Source organism: Stegostoma tigrinum, chromosome 33 (assembly GCF_030684315.1).
Source record: "Stegostoma tigrinum isolate sSteTig4 chromosome 33, sSteTig4.hap1, whole genome shotgun sequence".
NCBI classification, from domain to species: Eukaryota; Metazoa; Chordata; class Chondrichthyes; order Orectolobiformes; family Stegostomatidae; genus Stegostoma; species Stegostoma tigrinum.
Window position 1 is genome coordinate 256,454 of NC_081386.1, and position 21,643 is coordinate 278,096.

General features: G+C 41.5%; 1 long non-coding RNA gene across 1 annotated transcript; it reads right to left on the reverse strand.

Annotated features, from left to right (window-relative positions):
• Positions 1-754: 754 nt before the first annotated feature.
• On the reverse strand, positions 755-20,057 carry LOC125467343 (uncharacterized). The gene is made up of 5 exons (XR_007250616.2): positions 19,624-20,057; positions 17,429-17,540; positions 15,479-15,558; positions 3,866-4,049; positions 755-879 (listed from the first exon to the last, which is right to left on the reverse strand). It is a non-coding gene; the product is annotated as an uncharacterized LOC125467343 (long non-coding RNA).
• Positions 20,058-21,643: the final 1,586 nt, after the last annotated feature.

Below are 21,643 nucleotides of genomic sequence, written 5' to 3' on the forward strand. Positions count from 1 at the left end.
AAAGCCTTCCCAGCCAATTACCTTTCTTTTTGGCTTGGAGCAAATCATTCGGTTTTGTGGTTTTAGCCTCCATTTAAAAAAAGGACAAAATATGCCTCGGAAAGCCGTAGTATCGTCACATGTTCATTTGTTTGGTTTTGGGTATGGAAGAACTTTCAGATCAGAAGTTTAATGTATTGAACGTTTACGAATTACAGTGGGGAGTGATTGAGAGTTGACAACCCTGAAGCACATCAAATTCTCAAGTGCTTGAGAGTGTTGGTGCTGCAAAGATGTTTCAAATTGTTGGAAAATCTAAAATAACATTAGTATAAGGGGTTTGTCATTTAAGACAGTAGTCTGGAAGTTCCCAAAAGTATATTGCTCCCTCTGAAATGACCGGAACTTGGATGGGTGCCATGCAGTTGATTACGATGACTCCTTCCCAGAGAGGGATCAAAGTCATAGGGCCACCCAAAGGTATGAGCATGAGAGAACTTAGTGTATTGTAAATTTCACAACAGGCAACTACAATATGCAAAATAATGCAAAAGGTACAAAAAGATCATTCAATGTTTCTCTGCTGAAATGTGAAAGGTATAACACAAGTGGAAATATCATAAATGGTCACAAGTAAGTTCTTGCTTTGTCTGTGTTACGAACTCTGTCTGAGGGCAAAACAGACATGTTATGTATCAGCAATTGATGAAGAAATATGCAAATATCACCGTGTAAGTGCAACAATCCTTCATTTATTGAACTATTTCATCCCACACCATTTTCATGTTAACTGGTCACACAAAAAACCATTAAGTTGCCATTGGTTTTGTGGAGAGAAAGCAGAGCATTTCTTGGATTTTGGGGCTATCTGCTCAGTTTCACTGTGGCACTTTCAGAGATCTGCAATGAGAAAGAAGCATGTCACCAACAGTTTTTCACTATGGATACCAGGGCTGTAAGACTTGGAAGAAAATGCATGACACTTGACTGGGTTTGGAAATTAGAAAGTATTCAGGACTACTTATAATTTCATCAATTTAAGAATAACATGTAAGGGATATTTCACTGCATTTTTAAGTTGCTCTCTGAATTTACTTTGTGTAACAGCATATGTGCAAGTGTTTGTGCAGCAGCTAAGGAGCTGGAACATGAATCCTATTTCTTGCACAAAGTTTGGTAAAAATATAGAACAATAACCCAAAAACCACATTCTGTTGCATACAGAAAAAAAACATGAAAATTGCCCATAGCAGTATGAAATTTGCTGAAATAAGTAGAAGTAAAATTATGGATTTTCTTCTATTCTCCATCTCTGGGTCTTTTATTCTTTTCCCACTGCTGTGAACTTGGAGTCTCCTGCGGGCTCTGCTGGCAACTAAAATGTGTCGGATTGTTAAAGCATTGAGTAGCAGTATCAGAACAAAAGGGATTCCTGGAGTAAGAATATAGCAAAGGAACTCAATTGTTCCCCAGACCTGGGAATTCCGAATGTTCCATGTTACATCACAAAACCACGGAAGGTTCGCAAGCCAATATTTACCCGTGAACATAAAATACCAGGTGATGTCCTTTAAACAACTCAATGCAGTCACTGTTCCTAAAACCACAGCTGCTGTTTTCTCTGTGCAATATCTTTTTTTCAGCTTCTGACAACAAATAGCCACAAATCGATCAAAAGTAAAAGTGACAGTGAACCAGATAGAACAGTCAGTTGTTGTAAACAAGATGACAGCATGTATGTTACACAAAGAAAGTGAGAGCAGGATGGTAAAGTGTTCTGGGTAAAGAAAAGATATTTGCCGTAGTATCAAATCACTGATGACAACCATTAGATCAGCTGCTGCCATGGCTATGAGGCATCGAGTGACACATTTGGAGAGCCCACATTTTCCCCGAGGCAGGATGAAAATTGTTATGATATTAACTGTAAGGAGGCAAAGAAACAACATTGGTATGTGACAATTTACACAGTGGTATGTTTAAAAGGTAAACTTTGGAAGGAAGCATCAATTTAAATAGAGTAGTGGTGCCACACAATGAATCATGTATAACAGGGAAAATATCATTCATCCATATCTTGCAGTTTATCACTAAGCATACAGCAAGGAAGACAATCAATCCCCGCTGAACCTCTTCACAAAGCTGTGGAAAAGGAATCTCTTCTGGGTTGGATATATTGAGGCAAATAAGATCATAAACCATTTGTGCTGCACCTGCATGCCAATATAACCTACCAGTTAGCAACCTCTTCTCATGCTGCTTTTTGATAGAGCTGGAGAGTAACAAGTAAAGCATGCACTTTGCTCAGCTTCAGTAATAGTGGCAAAGAGTGCAAGAGCAAAGCGGTGAATGTTGAATATGGCTCAGAAAGTTATTACATCAACTGAAACATTGTGTACATTTGGAAACAGTAAAGAAGCTCTTTACATGAATGGTTCCATGGATGGGGCATTATTAAAATCGCAATCACAGGAATTGGGTTATGATGATCTAATGAACAAGTTACGACTGTCCTCCACAGAGTAAAAAAGAATAAATGGGGATCTTATTGACGTCAACATAATCAATGAGATGAATAGACTTGGTAGCAAGAACATAAAATGAATAAGAACAAGACAGTTTAGATTTAAAATGCTCTGCAAAATAAGATTTTTTAAGATCAGCGTACAGTTACGGTCTGGAGTGCATTGCCTGGAAATGTGTTGGAGGCAGATTCAATTGAAGCATTCAAGAAGAATTGGATGATTTGTCAAAAGAATCAGTGTGCAATATTATGAGGAAAAAGGTGAGATTGCTGTTAGGCGATGATGATCATTTATCAAGACAGTGAACACACTTCGACACTGCAACACTTTGTGAATCTTTGATTTATTTTCAATTCGTTATAGCATGCTGATTTTAAGGCAAATAATTTCCAATTCCTTTCCATTTTTAGCACTGCAATGCCAACATATACAAACCCATATTTATATTTAAGTCACACTTTTGAAGACAAGTGGACAAACCCAAGTATTTAAAAGTCAACTAAGAACATTCCACGTACCAAAACATTTGGAAGTTATGAAAGATTAAACAAATTGGTGCTAAACAGCACACAAACAATGGCCATTGGCCAAAGCACATTAAACAAGTCTGCTGCGATTCTTAAAACTAGCTCACTAAATTCTATGGTCACTGGTAGGCCTTTGGTTAATGTTTCGTTAACAGCACAAATTCTCCAAAAATGTAATACTTTAGGACAACAGAATGTAATTATTGCTGAAAAATGAATGCGCTTTTCAGCAATTCTCAAGTGCACCATTTCCTGGAATTTCAATAGAACATCACCCTGGGCATCTGTTTTGAACACTGAAATGTTGAATAAGACCCATAATTTTGAAGTCAGCATTGTAGTCACACAAACTGAGAAAGACTCATGACAAAATCATAATGAAGCCAGATTTTGTTTTAACAGAGCTCTGTGCATTGTAATGAAATGCATCATATCTTATCGCTGGATCATTTGTCATTTGTGCCTTCCACTTATTCAACAGTTCTTTTTCAGTTTATGACTGTCTTTATGGTGTTATTTCTATTTGATAATGACAAAACCCTAATGATTTGTAAAAACACATCTTATGGAATAATAATTAAAAGTAAAATGCTTGATTTCTGGAAGTCTGAAAAATAAACGAGTCACTCTGTCAGAATATCATCATGAAGAGCAAAAAATAAGACCACAGGAAACCAACTGAAATAGTTATAAAGTGCAAACTGTATTGGACATATTTAGAAGGATAGCATCACTGAATTGAAGCAACAGCCTTAGCAGTAAGAGCAAGACAGTAAATGTAGACAACGGTTACAGTTATTTTACATTATTGGATGTAAAATTGGAAAGACTTACCAGGAACAGCAATAGCTGCAATGACAGGATAATAAATCTTTTGCATGTTGAACAGTAAATTTGTGATCCGTTCCTTATATGTGTTTAGTAAAAGTGTGACTGAGATATTGAATTTGAAATTCTGTCCCATTTTCTCCTCCTTATGAACTGTAGGTTTCCGCACTTATCTGAGGCGATGCCCTCACTAACAACAAGAAACAACACATTGAAACAGTTCCTGGTTTTTAACAAAAAACAAATTCTCTGATGACACAAACACCATCCTTAGGGATTGATATCCTGTGAGAGGGAAGACACTCATAAAATGATAATTGTTCAAAATAAATCTGCTCTTATTATGATCTATTTGTAATCAAATCCCCACACCTCCCATCTCACATGAAAACAGTGGAATGTAAAAAGGAGAAACAAATATAATTTTGATCTCTCCTAAAGCAGTCTGTTGGAAGTCTATGATCAAAAAGAAGGAAAATACTGCACACATTATTACATAGATGTAAAGAATGAGAAAGAAACCATGTGGAGTAATAGTGAATGATATTGTCCTTTTGCAACCAGCACAAAGTGTCTTCCATACAAAAAAACACAAATGAATCACCCCATGCTCATCCACCAGCTTCAAATCCTCCCCACTCTCAGCCTCATTCCATGTCCACCCCTCCCTCTCATCCCTGCTTCCTTGACCTGACAAAACTGTCCATTTTCTTTCTCATTTGTCCATTCCACCCTTCCCACTGATCAATCTCTACAACTCCTGCACCCACCTATCACCATCCCACCTGCCTTTCCCCAGCCCCACACCCTTCCCTCTATTTATTTGTTAGAATCCCTACAGTATGGAAACAAGCCACGTGGCCCAACGAACTGACACCGCCCCTCCAAACAGCATCCCATGTAGACGTATGCCCCAAGTCTAACACACCTAACCTAAACACCCCTGAACACTATGGGCAATATAGCATGGCCAATCCATCTACCCTGCACATTTTTGGACTGTACGCGGAAACTGGAGCACCCAGACGAAACCCACACAGACATGGAGAGAAAGGACAAACTCCACACAGAAAGCCGCCCAAAGCTGGAATCAAACCTGGGTGCTTGGCACTGTGAGACGGCAATGCTAACCATTGAGCCACTGTGCTGCCCTTCTGTGCTGTCTTCTCCCTTCCCAGTCCTGATGAAGGGCCCAGACCCGAGACATTGACTTTCCAGCTCCTCTGACGCTAACTGACCTGCTCTACTCCTCCAGCTCCAAATCTTATCGACTCTGACTTCCAGCATCTGCAGTCATTGCTCTGTCTTAATTGCTGAAAACCATACTGCGAAGCCTATTCCAAGAATGTCTAACTTGAAGGAGTTTTCCTCCTCCCTCTGAGGAGATCTCAGTGGATTTCTCAACCGCGCAACCCCTGGATTATATTTTCTGCCGTGAAGTCCTTCGACTATACCCTGAAACAAACTGACTTTGAGAGCCATGTCGCCTTCCTAAGTACCTGCTTGTACAGCTAGCTCATTCTCCATGGGCTCCAAGCAATGTTCAGAGCATGCCAATTTGAACCAAATCAGGACAACTGTTAACTACAGTACCTCCATAAACGGTTCTCCCCGTGGACCCTCATCTTCACCATCGTGGCCATGCCCCAGTATCTTCTCTGACTACAGTCAGCCCTTCCCGCATCTCAGAGCCTCTCTCTCTCAGACCTGCACAGGCCCTCTACTGTTATTTATTCGTTGAAGGGCGCGCATCAAATATTGTATGCCAAGCTCTCTCATACCTCCCAACACCAATCTCCTCAGCTACCTTGGACCTCAAAATAATCCCAACCTTCTTCTGAAAGCAGCTGGCGCAATTAACTGCGTGGTTGCCCCAGCACCCCACCACTGATCCGGCTGGTCTCATTGCTACTTCTGCTTCCTCCCATGTGACAGTTCTCATACACACACTCATTCTAGAGGCAATCTCCACTCTACTCCTAGCTCCAGTTTAACATGAAGCCCCAGCCCAAGCACTGCCGAGTATTCACCATCCTCCTTGACCTCCCCCTCACTGAAGATGAGTGGTCAGCTCTCCACTTACGTTGCCCTTTGCACATTCATCTACAAATTCCACACAATTCTAGATATCAAGCTGCTTTTTTTTCTGCCAGCTCCACCTCAGCACCTACTTCTTTAAACAGGAGTCTGTCGAGCCATTCTCTTAACAAACCACGTCCTCTTTGACCTCTTCATCTCCAACTGCTATTGTCACATCGGTTGCCTTAATGTCTGCATCTCCTCACCTACGCCAACCTCTCAGCATCAGAAATGGCAGCACTCTGCTCCCTCTACTCCAAACCCAACCTCACAATCGAATCCACAGACAGGGCAAGGGTGTGGGGATGGATGGATGGTGCAGTGTTGGGGAGCTATCAGGTTTGAGGTTGTGATCAATCCAGGATTGGAGTTCAATCCAGGCAAATGTGAGGTGATGCATTTTGGAAGATCCAATTCAAGAGCGAACTATACAATAAATGGAAAAGCCCTGGGGAAAATTGATGAACAGAGAGATCTGGGTGTTCAGGTCCATTGTACCCTGAAGGTGGCAACGCAGGTTGATAGAGTGGTCAAGAAGGCATACGGCATGCTTTCATTCATCAGACAAGGTATTGAGTACAAGAGTTGGCAGGTCATGTTACAGATGTATCGGACTTTGGTTCGACCACATTTGGAATACTGCATACAGTTCTGGTTGCCACATTACTGAAAGGATGTGGATGCTTTGGAGAGGGTGCAGAGGAGGTTCACCAGGATGTTTCCTGGTATGGAGGGTGCCAGCTATGAAGAGGGGTTGAGTAGGTTAGGATTATTTACATTAGAAAGATGGAGGTTGAGGGGGGACCTGATTGAGGTCTACAAAATCATGAGAGGAATAGACAGCTTGGAGAGCAGGGAGCTTTTTCCTAGAGTTGGGGACTCAATTACTAGGGGTCACGATTTCAAGGTGAGAGGGGAAAGGTTTAAGGGAGATATGTTCGGAAAGTTCTTTACACAGAGGGTGTTGGGTGCCTGGAACATGTTGCTACTGGAAGTGGTAGAGGCGGGCACAATAGCGTCATTTAATAAGTGTCTGGACAGATACATGAATGGGCAGGGAGCAGAGGGATACAGATCCTTGGAAAATAAGTGACAGGTTTAGATGGACGATCTGGATCGGTGCAGGCTTGGAGGACCGAAGGGCCTGTTCTTGTGCTGTAATTTTTCCTTTGTTCTTTGGAGAGGTCCAGCTACTATGGCTTAATTCAATAATTATAGAATCCCTACAGTGTGGAAACAGGTCCTTCAGCCCAACAAGTCCACACCAACCCTTGGAGCATCTCACTCAGACCCATCCCCCTATAACCCACCTACTCTACAGACCCCTGAACACTACAGGCAACTTAGCTTAGCCAATCTATCTAACCTGCACATCTTTGCACTGTGGGAGGAAAGTGGAGCACCCAGGGGAAACCTACACAGACACGGGGAGAATGTACTTACTCCTCACAGACAGTTGCCCGAGGGTGGAATTAAACCTGAGTCCCTGGTGCTGTGGGGCAGCAGCGCTAAGCACTGAGCCACTGTGCCACCCATAATATCATTAATAATGTCATTGTCCATCATGAACCTAACTTCCTCTGTCACTTGAACTAACTTTTTTGGATTGAATTTGTAAGGATGTTGTTTTATAAGTAACACATCCCCTACATTAATGTCATGTATAGCCAAAAGCATTTTTTGAGGCCTATAAGCGCAAATCACCTCATTTATTTGTCATTGTTTTGTGGTCCACATAATTAGTTTTCTGGGAGACAGAATATTATGCTCTCTACCTGTTTAAATTCCTTCATCTTATCCGATCCAATTGCTGGAAGATCACCTTTTGAATTTTCATTTGATTCAATCTCCAAATATTTGGATATTTTAATTTTGTTCCCTATATTTTTGCTACTGTAAATGTGCTTTTCTTATGATCAGACACCTTATTATTTCTTTAACATAGTAACATGACAAATTTGCTGTTTCTTCCCTTCCCATCCAGAGTACTCACTATGTAATTCATGTCATTGAATTTCTCTGTTTTAATGAGGCCCAGTGAATCTCTTTCTTCGTGCTTCCAGAGAGACAGTTCATAAGAAAAATACCTTGTCTCGAGTTACAAAATGTTGGCCTCTTTATTTACTCTAGTTTTTGTTGTTTGTTCAGTTTTCAAAGCCTTTTGGCCAACTCTCACTTTGGTTAGTTTCTCTATGAAACATCTCACTAGAGCTGTGGTATCTTAGCTTTGGTTTATTGATGAATTTTTTTAATCAATTTAAGATTGCTTGAAACTTCCAACATTCAAATTCATATATCTGTTAAAAATTAACATCCTGTGGACTAATTAGGAATACCCCCAGTGGTAATTAGTAGCAGTTGAGGTTCCTTTATTCCACTAATTAAAACACTCATAATAAAAAAGTTCTAATCACTGTTTTTAAAATTGGCTTTCACCTTTTCAATACACCTTGAGTTTTTCTTTTTAGCTGCATGGGCCTCCAAGATGCGCATGAGAGAGGCTTCCAGCTTAGAGGCAATGTCGATTGTGAGTGATGGGCTGAAGACAAATAGCAAGAAGGTTATAGCACGTGAGGACCTATAAAGTGTCATTATCACTAAGGAGGCAGTGCTGGGCAAGCTAATGGGGTTAAAGGTAGACAAGTCTTCTGGCCCTGATGAAATGCATCCCAGGGTTCGAAAAGAGGTGGTGGGGGAAATAGCAAGTGCACTAGTAATTATATACCAAAATTCACTGCACTCTGGGGTGGTTCCTGCAGATTGGAAAATAGCCAATGTGACGCCACTGTTTAAGAAAGGAAGTAGACAAAAATCAGATAACTCTAGGCTAGTTAGCTTAACTTCGGTCATGGGGAAAATGCCTGAATCTATCATTAAAGAAGAAATTGTTAGACATCTGGATACAAATTCTCCCATTGGGAACACCCAGCATGTGTTCATGAATGGTAGGTCATGTTTAACTAATTTGGTGGAATTCTTTGAGTACATTACTTGCAATGGTGGATAATGGGGAACCTGTGGATTTAGTGTATCTGGAGTTCCAGAAGATATTTGACAAGGTGCCATACCAAAGGCTGTTACATTTGATAAAGTTGCACGGTATTACACGTAATGTATTTGCATGGATCGAGGATTGGTTGACCAGTAGAAGGCAAACAGTAGGGGTAAATGGGTGTTTTTCTGGTTGGCGGTCAGTGGCTAGTGCTGTGCCTCAGGAATCAATGTTGGGACATCAATTGTTTACAATTTACATAGATGATCTGGAGTTGCGGATTAAGTGTGGTGTGTCAAAATTTGCAGATGACACTAAGGTGAGTGGTAGAGCAAAGTGTGCAGAAGACACTGAAAGTCTGCAGTGTCTAAGTGAGTAGGCAAAGGTCTGGCAGATGGAGTACAATGTTGATAATTGTGAGGTCTTTCTTTTTCGTAGGAATAACAGCAAAATGGACTATGTTTTAAATGGTAAAAAATTGCAGCACGCTGCTGTGCAGAGGGACTTGGGTGTCCTTGTGCATGAATCGCTGAAGGTGGGATTGCAGGTGCAGCAGGTAATTAAAAAGGCAAATGGAATTTTGTCTGTCATTGCTAGAGGAATGGAGTTTAAAACCAGGGAGGCTATGCTGCAGCTGTGTATCCCTTAAATCTTTGCTTCTCACCTTAAACCTATGCCTTCTAGTTTCAGGCTCCCAAATCCTGTGGAAAAGACCTTGCCTATTCATTTTATGTATGCCACTCATGATTTTATGAGCCTCTATAAGATCACCCCTCAGTCTCTGACACTCCAGGAAAAGAAGTCCTAACCTTTCCTTGTAACACAAAACCTCCAACCCTGGCAAAATCCTTGTAAATCTTTACTGAACCCAGTTCCATATTATCCATTGTCCAATGACCTAGTGGAAAGAGTGGACCAAATATTGTGAAGGCAGGCTTAAAGAAGCAGCCTACAGTGTCAATTGATACCAAACTGTCCTGGTTCCTGTTGATTGTAGGATCACCCTGCACACAACAACAGGGATAGCTCCAGCAGAGTTACTGATGGCAGCCACATCCATAGATCCCTCAAAGTTGCCACCCAAGTTGATAGGGTTATTAAGAAGGCGTACAGTGTGTTGACTTTCATTGGCAGGGGAATTGAGTTTAAGAGCCGTGAGGTTATGTTCTAGCTCTATAAAACCTTGGTTAGACCACACTTGGAATATTGTATTCTGTTCTGTTTGCCTCATCATAGAAAGGATGAGGAAGCTTTGGAAACATTGCAGAAGAGATTTACCAGGATGCTGTCTGGACTGGAGGGCAGGTCTTATGTAGAAAGGTTGAGTGAGCTAGAGCTTTTTTCATTGGAGTGAAGAAGGATGAGAGAGGACTTGATAGAGGTGGACAAAATGATGAGAGGCATAATATTATGAATAGTCAGAGACTTTTTCCGAGGGCAGAAATGACTATTACGAGGTGGCATAATTTTTAGGTGACTGGAGGAAGGTATAGGGGAGATGTCAGAGGTAGGTTCTTTATGCAGAAAGTGGTGGGCATGTGGAATGCACTGCTGGCAGTGTTTGTGTAGTCAGATACATTAGGGACATTTAAGCAACTCTTGGATAGGCACATGGATGATAGTAAAATGTAGGGTCTGCAGGGTAGTTTGACCTTAGAGTAAGATAATCCAACATTGTGGGCCAAAGGGTCTGTGCTGTGCTGTAATATTCTATGTTCTGTGTTCTGTGTTCTATGTTAAATGCAAGGCAGTTTGTACTGCAATCCATGGCTTAAAGCGCCAGAGGTAGCCTGGACATGAGGCAATGGCTGAGGTTGTGGTAAAGAAGTGGTGAGCAGTTGTTAAGACTTTAGGGGGATATATGATGCTTTCCCTTCGTGCAGGTCCAGCTCCTATTCAGCCAAATATTCTCCTCAGTTTCCAGTCATCGCAAACCAGAGGGCAGCTGAGAGTTATCACAATAGAATTCTGGGAGACATCGCCACAGTCGCCATGGCTGTATAGCAGGTCAGACAGAACTTGGTGTCAAGATGTGGCTAAACCTGAAGCATTATATTGGTGTCTCCCCACCTTCTCTCTTCCTGGGACCAAAAAAAAAGAAACAGCTCTGTGAGGAAAGCAACTGGCCAGGTAAAGGTGTGGAAGGGAGGACCCATTAAGAGAATGGGCCAGAATTTGAGTGGAAGTGTTGAGGCCTTTGTTTGAGAGGTTCTAGTGTGAGGACACTGAGCAGGGTGTACAGGTAAGGGTTCTTTAACTCTCTTTCTGTCTGGACTGAAGGCAGTCGAGATGGCAGTTAGGGCAATGGCATGTTCCTCTTGCAGGTTGGTGGGGGGGTCAGGAAGATTTCCAGTTTCCCTGGTGGCTACACCTGTGAGAAGTGCACCTGGCTGCATCTCCTGACAGACCGCATTACGGAACGGGAGCTGGAGCTGGATACACTCAGGATCATTCAGGATACAGAGAACATCATTGATAAGATCTGCAGTAAAATAGTCAGTCGCAGGGTGCAGGCTTGGATCATTGCAATCTCTTTTGGGGTAGAGGCACAGGTTGTACTTGAAGCGGATGGGGTCCAATATCCTCTTGGGGAGATTTGCCACTGTTCCCCGGGAGAGTTTAAACTAGTTTGACAGAGGGTTGGGACCCTGAATAAGACAGGGGAATGCAGGGAAAAATACATTAGACATCAAGAGCAAGTTTACTGTTCAGGATAGGCAGGGGCAAAGCAAAGGGAGGGAAAAGACTTCTGTTTTAAAGTGCATTTATTTGAATAGAATATAATCCCTATAGTATGGAAACAGGCCCTTCTGCCCAGCAAGTCCACACCAAACCTCACAGCATCCCACCCAGACCCATCACCCACAGATCCCCAAACACTATGGGCAATTTAGCATGGCCAATCTACCTAGCCTGCACATCTTTAGACTGTGGGAGGCCCAGACGGGTTGGAATTTGTCAAATGTGTCCATGAAAGTTTCCTAAATCAGCATGTAGAGGGCTCTACTCAGGAGTGTACAACACTGGACCTACTGCTAGGAAATGAGGTCAGGCAAGTGATTGAAATGTTAGTCAGAGAGCACTTTGGGTTCAGTGACCATAACTCTCTTAGTTTTAACATGGTTACAGGAAAAAGATAGGACAGGTCCACAGGTTAAGGTACTAAACTGGAGCAGGGTGAATTTTGGACCCAGTAAGCAAGATCCAGCACAGGTCAATTACGTGAGGCTTTTTGAAGGAAAAGGAAGGACTGGCAAATGTGAGGCTTTTAAAAATATCATGTCAAGAGTCCAGGGACAATATGTCCCTGTTAGGGTGAAGGAAAAGTTGGCAGGTTTAGGGATCCCTTACTGACAAGGGATATTGAGGCTCTGACCAGGAAGAAGAAGGAGGTTTACTCTAAGGGGCTCAAGTGAATCCCCAAATGGCTATAAATTGTGTAGCGGCACACTTAAGAGGGAAATCAGAACAGCAAAAGATGAATCTGGCAGATAAGATTAAGGATAATCACAAGAGATTCTACAGCTATAGTAAGAGTAAAAGGGTGGCTATGGAGAGAATCGGTCCCCTTAAAGATCAGCATGGCCATCTATGTGTGAGACCACACGAGATGGGGGAGATTTTTTAAATGAATATTTCTCCTCAGTGCTTTCTAAGGAGAGAACCATGGATGCTAAGAAAAAAAGTGAAACAAATGGGGATGTTTTGGGCCAAATACACTTTAACAGAGAGGAAGGGTTTGCAGCCTTAAAGCATGTTAAGGTGGATAAATCCTTGGACCTGATCACAGCCATCCTTGGACATTGTGGGAGTCTAGGGAAGAAATTGCAGAGGCCCTTGCATTGAATTTTGCTTCATCTTTAACCACTGGTAAAATTCTGGAAGATTGGGTGGTGACTAATGTTGTTTCATTGTTTAAGAAGGGTAGCAAAGAGAAGCCAGGGAACTACAGGCCAGTGAGCCTGACGTCAGTGGTAGGCAAGTTATCGGAGGCGATACTGATGGACAGGATCAACCAACATTTGCATTGTCAAGGTCCGATTAGGGATAGTCAGCATGAATTTGTGCACAGGAAGTCATGCCTGACAAATCTTTTAGAGTTTTTTGAAGAGGTAACCAAGAGGATGGATGAGGGTAGGGAAGTGGATGTTGTTTATATGGACTTTAGTAAGGCATTTAACAAGGTCCTGTATGGCAGGCTAGTCATGAAGGTTAGGTCGCATGGGATCCAGGGAGAGCTAGTGAATTGGTTTCCAAATTGGTTCAATGGTAGGAAGCAGAGGATGATGACTGAAGGTCGTTCCTCAGGCTGGAGGCCTGTGACCAGTGGTGTGCCATGGGGGTCGGTGATGGGACCTTTGTTATTTGTTATTTACGTAAGTGATCTTGATGTGAATGTACAAGTCATGATTAGTAAGTTTAGGATTGATACAAAATTAGGACAAAGAAGTTTATCAAAAATTACAGAGGAATCTTGATGAGATGGGGACGTAGGCTGAGGATTGGCAAGTGTAATGCAATACAGATAAGTGTGAGGGGTTGCACTTTGGAAAGTCAAACCAAGGCAGGACTTATACAGTAAATGGGAAGGACCTGAGGAGTGTTGTGGAACAGAGGGACCTAGGAGTACAAGGACATAGTTCATTCAAAGCAGTGTCACAGGTGGACAGGGTGGTGAAGAAGGACATTTCGCATGCTGGCCTTCATCAGTCGAGGGATTGGGTGTTGGAGTTGTGATGTGGCGTTATAGCTGTATAAGTTGTTGGTGAGGCCACACTTGGTGTATTGTGTACAGTTTTGGTCACTCTGTGAAAGGAAAGTCATAGTTAAACTGGACATTGTGCAAAGGAGATTTAGACGATGCTGCCAGGACTAGTCGGCCTGAATTATAGGGAGAGGTTGGCCAGGATATAAGACTTTATTCCTTAGAATGTAGGAGAATGATGAGTGACTGTTGTGAGGCCTATAAAATCATGAGGGGCATAGATAGGATGAATGCATACAGTTTTTATTTCTCAGGGATGGGGAATAGAAAACTAGAGGGCATAGGTTTAAGGTGAGAGAGGACAGATTTAAGAAGGACGAAGGGGCAACTTCTACACGCAGAGACTGGTGCGTAAATGGAATGGGCTGCCAGAGAAAGTGATCCGGACAGGTACCATAGCAACGTTTAAAGAAACATCTGGACAGGCACATGGATAAGATGGATTTAGAGGGATATAGACCAAATGCGGGTAATTGAAACTAGCTGAGTGGGCACCGTAGTCAGCAAGGACCAGTTTCGGCTGAAGACCTATTTTCAGGCTGTTTTACTCTCTGATTCTCTAACTCAATCTAGATTACATGGTTTAGAAGGAACTTAGCATGCTTGCCTTCATTGCTGATATCACTGAATATAGGAATAGGAATGTAGGAATAGTAATGTTGAGAGTGTACATGATGTTGGTGAGGCCTCTTCTGGAGTGTCTGTGTCCAGTTCTGGTTGCCTGTTTGGAAAGATTTTATTAAACTGGAGTGAGTTCAGAAGAGACTTACAAGGATGTTATTGAGGAGAGATGGTTTGCTTAATAAACAGAGGCTGGATAGTCCGACACTGCTTTCACGTTAGTGTAGGAGGTGTTACCTGACCTTATAGAGGTTTGTACAATCAGGAGGGGTATAGATGAAGGGAATTGCATGTGTCTTTTCCCTCCAGTGGGGAATTTCAAGGCTTTGTGACATATTTTTAATGTGAGAGGAGGAAGCTTTAAAATAAAGACATGAGACTCAAGTTTTTTTTTACACTGAGAGTGGTTCTCGTGTGGTTGAGTAGATGGATAGAAAATGTTTGAAGGGGTATGAGCTACGCCCGGTTATGGCATGTATGTACTGGTAGGAATGAAGGATCTGCTTCTGTGCTGATTGTGACTGGATATCTGTAAACCAATTCTGGAATTCGCATCTTAATCAATCAAAACCTGCATGTACCTTCAAACATCCCTTCCCAAGCCCTTTTCCTCCAAACAAAAATAACATTTCTACAGTGCAGAAATGAATGGAATGAATGAATGAATTAATGAAAACAGCTTGTGAAATGTTTCCTTCCACAACCCCGTGCTGTCAGAATTTCATGCCCAAAGTGAAGCCTTCCCTGCCCTGTGCCCTGTTTCACATGAACCATTCAATTCACGTACTTTTCCTCAGTCCAACATTCAATAATCATCACTTCGCATCTCACTGTATTTCACATACAGGAAGCCAAGATATGATAATGTATAAGTGTGAAATATCTTTTCATCTGTAAGGCACGAAAAATGATTGTGAAGGAGTGAGTCAGGCATTTTAGGTTTGTTCACTGTAGCCATTTGACGTTAGCACAGAAATGACATTTCCTTTAGAAATTAGAACATTCAAAAAAGGGTGTGGAATTAGGAATCAAAGTGTTTTTGAGTGCAGTGGAGATTCACCAGAGTGATAGCTGGACAGTAGGAGTTCAATGACCAGAAGGTGAAATGGCACGAACCCAGTACTTATTATCGGAATTTAGAATTGAATTGAATCAAACTAACCTTTGTTGTTGAATGAGTGGAGTGAAATGTTTGTACTGTCACCGCTTTGGCACCACCTTAGGTACAGTGTGGATTACAGACTTGAAAGAATCATAAAAAAAAGTTCAGCATTAGAATAAAGAATAGAAGTTTTTTTTTAAGAGTACTCGAATTTTAATCTGTTCACCAAGTCACTTGCAAGGTGACTCTCTTTATAAAGCAATTTGAGGTGAGTATAATTTTTGAGATGATGACAGAACCTGTTGTGTTTGATAGAGAGAAAGACTTCTTCCTAGTTCTAGAGTCTAGGATTTGGGTCATCATCTAAAACTTTAACAACAGTCTCAAAACCTTCTGCAATTCCCACGCCATGTTCGCTGTGTATTTCCTCATTGATTATATCACCCCCAACACAATCTTGAACAAACACTGCCTTGACAGGTACTGCACCGGGTCTTTACACATTAAAAGGCCATTGTCTCCATCAAACACATCTAACAAAGCTACTGTGCAGAGCATAATTCAGAATAAATGTGTATTCTTTTAAAAATGAAAATAAATTTCTCTGTACAAATCCCTCTTAAAATACTCCACAGGCAGGTACAGAACTCAGCTATATACAGAGCAAAGTTCCCTCTACTCTTTAAAGTGGATGTAAGTCTCTCTTTACACTGCCCCATCATACACTTTGAGGACAGTTATAACACAGCATTTGATACAAAATATAGCATTATTAGGGCTGCTCATGACTGAGCAGCACAAAATGGCCAATGGCAGTCCATGGCTAATTCGGCAGAACATGGTCGACAGTAGTTGGGAAAATATTTGATGAATGTAAACTTTACAAGAAGAAGAATAGGCCCAAGGTAACAAAACTGAGACAGAATATGCAGCTGCAGTTGTTTATGCGTAAGGCATTAATGCCCACACAATATTTAATTAGATAATAATAGTTTTTAGTTAAGATCCTTCAAATACTCGTAGTTATATGTTTTGAAGTATTTATGGAGGCAGCTATGAACAAAAAAATTGCACGAGGAAAAGATTAAAGTAAAACTACAAGAGCAAACAACTCTCAGACAGTAAAAGCAGCCCCCATGTCATGATGGGTAAGAATGAATCAAAGGCACAAAAATTAGTAGACATTGGAATGTGGCTTGAATGAAGACATTATAAGACCTCCAAGAATGAAGATTGGGGGAACTTGTAAATATGGTAATAAAGACACCACTCACAACTTGTTAGCTAAAGAATTCTAACATAGATGTAATCACATAGCTTTTTTAGAACTGATATTATAATAAATAGTAAAAAAATGAATATTCTTTTGTATTTCATGTAATGAGGTTAATAAAGGATTTAGATTAGATTAGATTCCCTACAGTGTGGAAACAGGCCCTTTGGCCCAACAAGTCCACTCTGCCCCTGATCCACCTAGCCAGCACACCTTTAGACTGTGGGAGGAAACTGACAGAAACCCACACAGAGACGGGGAGAATGTGCAAACTCCACATAGACAGACGCCTGAGGCTGGAATCAAACCTGGGTCCCTGTGCTGTGAGGCTGCAGTGCTAACCACTGAGCCACCATGCCATCCCAAAAGAGTCCTTAAATGATAGACAAGTAACCAATTCTTTGGCAGTTAACACAGTGCAGCTGGCAAATGTCTGAGCAGGAAGATACTTGAATACAATGTCCATCATGAAAATCAACAAGAAGGGAGATAAGATAGTCTGGGAAAAGTTATGAGATGATGAAGGACCGGGTCGTTTATTTGGAGAAGAAGCTGTTTGGATTTTCAGAGGGTTTCTGCCAACCAGTGTAATTTCAATAAACTCTTTGATGCTGGAAATGAACTCCTGGGTTTCGAGTGAATCATTTGATCATTCCACCCCAACAGCTTTCCCTACACTGTCCCCATCAAGCACTCCCAGGGCAGGAGCAACACTGAGTTAAATATGAATAACTCACCCTCCATGCTTTCCTCCTTCTCCCAGGATAGGAACAATGCAATTTGACTACAGATTAAATTTCTCTCTGCACTGTCCCCATGAAAACTCTTCAGTCCCAGTTGAGTCGACATCTGTAACGCATAATCACAGTGTGTTAAAGCATCAGGTTTGATACCTGTTTTAGACCCCTCTGTGCTGTCACAATCAATGGTTGTACCCTTAGTCGAAGGGTTGTGAACAAGGTAGGGATTGAGACATTTGAGGTGAAAGCTTGGAGGCTGAAAGTGGAACTGAGGCATTTGTTTCTGCCAAGAATGTGGTGGGGCTCTGGAATGCATTGCCTTGAAGGACAGTTGAGATGGGAAAGCTGAAAACTTTTAAATAGTTCTTGGACGAGCATTTGAAGTGCCATATCATTCAACTCTATGCCCCTGTGCGGGAAAGTGCAATGTGTGTAGGTAACAGTGGGTTTTATGGTGCTAAAAATCTGAAGGACTGAAGGACCTTTTTTGAATGATATGATTCCAGGAATTGGTTGAATAATTAAGAAAGAAATTATTCATAGACACAAAAAAAGACAAGGGTAATGGCAATTAGCCTCAGTACAGGAATAATGGTCAAACAGTTATAATGTTATTGCCTTAGTGCCTTAGATAAATCATAGTAGAGGTTTATGTTGCCTTCCGTTAAATTAAAACGTATTCATATATTTCCCTCAACTTTCAAATTAACAAACATATCTACCTTCATCTAAGTGAATGTTTGATGCAGTTACTCAAATTTTCCTTTCACGGATTTTGGACACACTGTGTTTCTGCAATTGTTAACTTCAGGATATTCGGTCTTATCATGCAAAGAGATTTTATGGTCACAGATGAACACTATAACAACAGAGTAGGAGTTTGAGCGGTGGCCTAAGTAAGGTTTATAAAATCATGAGGGGCATACATAAATTGAATGAAAAGGGTCTTTTCCCTCATGTGGAGGATATTCAAAACTAGGGGGTATATTTTTAAGGTGAGAGGAGAAAGAATTAAAATGGACATGAGAGGCAACTTTTTGTGCAATGTTTTGTGTGTGGAATGAACTGTCAAAGAAAATTGTGGATGTAGGTACAGGAACAAAGTATAAAAACATTTTGTTAAGTTCATGAATACGAAGGTTTGTATGGTATGGACTGAGTGCAGGCAGTTGGAATGAGTTTAGTTTGGGAACATGGTTGACATGGACTTATTGGACTGAAGGGTCTGTTCCCCTGTTGTATGACTCCATGACTGGCTGTCATTAGGTTCTTGCCTGGCACTTCTGATGAAGAAATAGAACCAAGTGTTCTTCATGGCCCATCTCTCCTCAAACAAGCTTTGGAAGCATTCAGGAAACAGATTGAGAGAATTCATTCCTGAAGCCTAGTTACCATTCTTTTGGGATTAGGCTGACTTATGATATAAATGATTTAGCTGCCTTTAGTCAATCAGCTGATATTTGCAACAATCGTTCAGGAGATGCAGGTGACACTGTTAAAGCTGACATTTATGGCATCTCTGATGGCCTTGAGGGCAGCTAGCATGCAACCAAAGTGCTGTGGGTTTGGCGTCATGCGTAAACAAAATAAGGTACGGAAATCTTTAAACAAGAAGAAAACTTTTTCATAGAAATAATTAAGAAAGAAACTATTCATAGACACCAAAAAAAGACAAGGGTAATGGCAATTAGTGGATAGCACTTTCAGACCCTCAGTGCAGGAATAATGGTCAAACAGTTATAATGTTATTGCCTTAGTGCCTTAGATAAATCACAGTAGAGGTTTATGTTGCCTTCTGTTAAATTAAAATGTATTCATATATTTCCCTCAACTTTCAAATTAACAAACATATCTACCTTCATCTGAGTGAATGTTTGATGCAGTTACTCAAATTTTCCTTTCACGGATTCTGGACACACTGTGTTTCTACAAGAAGAAAGGTATTTCATAGAATTCCTAGAGTGTGGAAACAGGCCCTTCAGCCCAACAAGTCCACACCAACACTCAGAGAGAACGTGCAAACTTCACATAAACAGTCGCCTGAGGGTGGTATTGAACCCAGGTCTGTGGCGCTGTGAGGCAGTAGGACGAGCCACTGAGCCACCTCTATTTTGGAGGGATAATCCACAGGTATCTAAGATGGTCACAGCATCGTGACTCCTTACTAGTTATCTCGAGCAGGTCTTACATACCTTAAATATACTTGCAGGTCTGAGGATCCTCTGACAAGGTGTGGTTGCCGATGCTGGAACTATAAACCCACCTCCCCGTGGAAATCTGGAACTGAGGCCGGACTGGCCAACAAATGAGAACTGATCCTGCGGTGACAAGATATTGAGGAGGCCAGACCAGATCAACCACTCGACCCTTCAGAACGGTCAAGGCCGCGAATAGTCGTCAGGAAACCATCAGACGCACTCATTATGGAGTAACAGACAGTCCTCATCGAAGCTTGTGATTAACCACAGCGAGGACAGAGTATTACCAGAGTTTTTAAGGCTGTGACCTGTGCCCAGGATTCCATCAGGAGCACTTATTCGCCTCTCACAGCTGTTGATTTCACTTAGAGGCGTACGGAATTGACTAAGATCTTCCACCTACGCAGGAAACCTAGGAGCCACGCTGGGATTCAGGTGAGTCTGAACTTCCGACTTCTCAACACCCTCTATCTCCCCAGAACACAGATGGGAAATGTCCAAGCTATTGACATAAAGATCGATGACCCTAATGCTAGACTCGCTAAGATAGAATGCTGTATGTAAAGTTGACAGCGAACCCGTTCCAGACGAGATACGTTGAACGACGTTAAAAAACAAAGCATCATGGAAAGTGTACTGGACGCAAACTTTCAGTTTTGTCTAGATGCGATGGAGGTGCCAGAACACTGGGTTGTTGCAACTGCCTTTGTTCAAGACTTGCTGTAACCGTAAGGCCAGACATTACAGGCCGCATTGGTTAACGCACTGTAGAAACTGATAGAAATTATCATTCAGGATAGAATTTTTAGTCGCATGAAATACGGCAACTTTGTTACATTGACATAGCATGGATTTCCAAAATGGTATTCATGTATAATGAGTTACTGGAGCTTTTGGAAGAGATAACAGATGGATGAGCGTTGACATGTTGCCCATTACGTTTTAATCGATTTGCACAGTTATTTGTCATGCGTTTTATTGAGAATCTGCAATATATTTGACAGTAATGAACCAAAAGCACTAGAAAATCTCTCTAGGATGCTCTCATTTGTCTTAGTCAGGAGAAGCATTGATTTAACACTACATTTCATTGCAGTTATGAGTTGCTCGTTGAACCTAAACTCGTCGTTCCATGAATAAATGGTTTGTGCAGCAACTTACATTGTGCAGCATGAACACGACTCTTCCTAATAAGAATATGGAACTGATATGATCCCGAGTATTTCTTCCTGTTGTAGTATAATGTAAGGTATAGAACATAAGAACAACGAACAGGAGTAGGCCGTTCGGCCCTTCGAGCCTGCTCCGCCATTCAATAAGATCATGGCTGATCTTTTCGTGGACTCAGATCAACTAGCCGCGTTCTCACCGTATCCCTTAATTCCTTTATTGTTCAATAAAATCTACCTTAGCTTTAAAAACTTTTACTGAAGTAGTGTCAACTACTTCACTGGGCAAGGAATTCCATATATTAACAACTCTATGGGTGAAGAAGTTCCTTCTCAATTCGGTCCTAAATCTGCTCCCTCTAATCTTGAGGCTATGCCCTCTTGTCCTAGCTTCACCTGCCACTGGGAATATCCTCTCTACTTCTATTTTATCTATTCCCTTCATAATGTTATCTGTCGCTGTAAGATCCCCCCTCAATCTTCTGAATTCCAGTGAATATAATTGCAATCTACTCAGTCTCTCCTCATAGTGAACCTCCCCTGCAACCCCTCCAGTGCCAGTACATCCTTCCTCAAGTAAGGAGACCAAAACTGCACACAATACACCAGCACCTTGTGCAGTTGCAACATAACCCTGCTTTTAAACTCAATCTCTATAACAATGCAGGGTAAAATTCCATTTGCCTTCCTTGTTGTACCTGCAGATCAACCTTCTATGATTCATGGACAAGGACACCCAGGTCCCTCTGCATAGCAGCATGCTGTAACGTTTTACCATTCAAGTAATAGTCCCTTTTACTATTACTCCTACCAAAATGGATGACTTCACATTTATTTACATTGTA